This window comes from Onychomys torridus, chromosome 8, assembly GCF_903995425.1.
Source record: "Onychomys torridus chromosome 8, mOncTor1.1, whole genome shotgun sequence".
NCBI lineage: Eukaryota > Metazoa > Chordata > Mammalia > Rodentia > Cricetidae > Onychomys > Onychomys torridus.
This window is the reverse complement of record NC_050450.1, coordinates 80295148-80297405: the sequence shown is the minus strand read 5'-3', so window position 1 is coordinate 80297405 and position 2258 is coordinate 80295148.

Sequence of the window (2258 nt, the reverse complement as noted above, 5' to 3'; positions counted from 1 at the left end):
CTTGCATTAAAGGTTGGCATTATAGTCCATGAAGTTCACACTTGTGTTAGACTGTAGATACCTTTACTACCAGAAGACTGTATTTCATTCTTTGGCATTGTAAGAGCTATCTAGCAGTGAGGAATCTCTTAGCTAGTGTCAACCTAATTTCTCTATATATTACATCTAGGAAGTGTGGTGGCTACAATGTTTAGGGTATTATTAATTAGCTCTGGTAAGTAAACCATCAGAAATGACAAGATCCCAATGCTGGCTCTAGTCCTAGTTGTAAGTGAACTGCAAAAACTCTGGTTTGGGTGTCCTGGGTTTGGGCACCAAATGTAAGTAAACAAACTGCAAATCTCAGGGTTTGGTGTCCCAGGTTTCAGCACCAAAATGCTAGTCCGGACACCTAAAGCTGTTTAGCACAGCTGTGATGGCTGGGACTGCAAAGAAAGAGCCCAACATTGGAAAGGAAGGTTTTCTGACTTCTCGGGAGATTCAGGCCTGGAATTGCTTCAGTAAGGAAGGGTATCCTGACTCTTTGGGAAAGTCAGGGAGGGTATCCTGACTCTTTGGGAAAATCAGGGTATACCTGGTGTGATGGAAGATGGTCTCCCTGCAGGACACAGCAATCCTGCTCTTCTCCTGGAGAGCCACAATCTCTGGCTCAGTGTTACCAGCTCTTTCTCACTCAGTCCACTATGGGACATCCCAGCAAGGTTCTTCTGCTCACCAGTCAATGAAGGCCTTTACCCAATACTCTTGAGAAAGAGATTTATTTGGGAAGGAGGAGTCCAGGAGAGTAGCTGTCTCTACCAGGATGCAGAGATCAACTCACAACTAAGCAGGCAGGGTGGTTTATATAGGATGTCTAGGGGGTGGAGTCAACTGTGATTGGTTAGTTTATTTTCTGCCCAGGAATTGGCCAGTTTTGTGAGCAAGGGGCAGAGATGGCCCTGATTTCAGGGCCAAACTGTGTTTCTTTCACTGGCCTTTCTTGGCTTTTTGACACTACCTCTAAGGCCAGGGCACATTTCATTCATTGACTCTGATTTTAGGGGCCAAGAGTGTTATTTTGGTACTAGTTTCAGAGTCGGGGCATATTTAATTTCCTGGGTTCTGGGTTTGGGGATAAAGTGTTCATTTCTCTGGCTCAGGTCCCCAACACAGGCTGTGTTTCTTTCCCTGGTCCTGGGCCCTAGAGCCAGGATTCTGCTGTCCTGCTCTGTGATTGGTTGATTTCACAAGTCAGTTGGACAGGGACAGAGATGGCTCTGATCTTAACTAAACAGTGTTTCTCTCACTGGCTTTTTCTGAGCCATCCTTCCCTAATTCTGGGCTCCAGGGTCAGGGTAGGTTTCTCTAGCCAGCCCCTTTTCCCTACACTAGTAATAACTTTTAAGGAACTCTATAGTTAGAAAATACTTTAGGTATAATATTAGAGCGATAAATGTACACTTGAATCTTCAACCTAAAAAGGAAAAATAAGAAATTTTAAAATATTACTACTATCCATTTCTAACTTTACCTCAAAATGTCTTTCAGTTACTCACAGCTTCTCCCCTACAAAAGCATATGGCTCCTCACTATTACTGTATTAAGAACCCAGCATTATTTCCAACCATTAATTTTTCATAAAATGTCCTTTATTTTATACTTGTTATTATGAATATTATTGTTCCCATGAAGGTTAGCTTATGGATCTGTTTTTTTAAATTTTTTTATTTCTATAATACTTTAATGTATTCCTTAACAATTTTGTTCCTATATACAATATATCTTGATTATATAAACCCCCAACTCTCCAGCTTCCACATAACACCTTGTGCCTCTCTCGTCTTTGTGTCCTCTTCTTTGTCTTCACCTTCTTCTTCAAAACTCACTGAATATAGTTTGGGCTGCCTTCATGCACATGGGTAATCTACCAGCTGCCACACACATAAAGAATAATGACTTCTTCCTTCCTCAGGAACCATCAATTTAACAATAACTACTCAATTAGTGGTAGAACATTATAAACCCCTCCCTCATCCTTATTGAAATTATTTACTGTCTGATCTGGTGTAGACTGGTGATGTAAGAGTAAATTTGACTGCTCTTAGTTCATGAATTCATTGAATAAACTAAGCCTAGAAGACACCACTTCACTGCAATTCTCACTAGCCATGGGCTCTTGAATTTCTATTCCTACTCTGTAGTATTTCCCAAGCCTTATGAGGGTAATATGAATTTGGCCTTTAAGGCTGAACATGTGGCAGTCATTTATTCTCAGAACT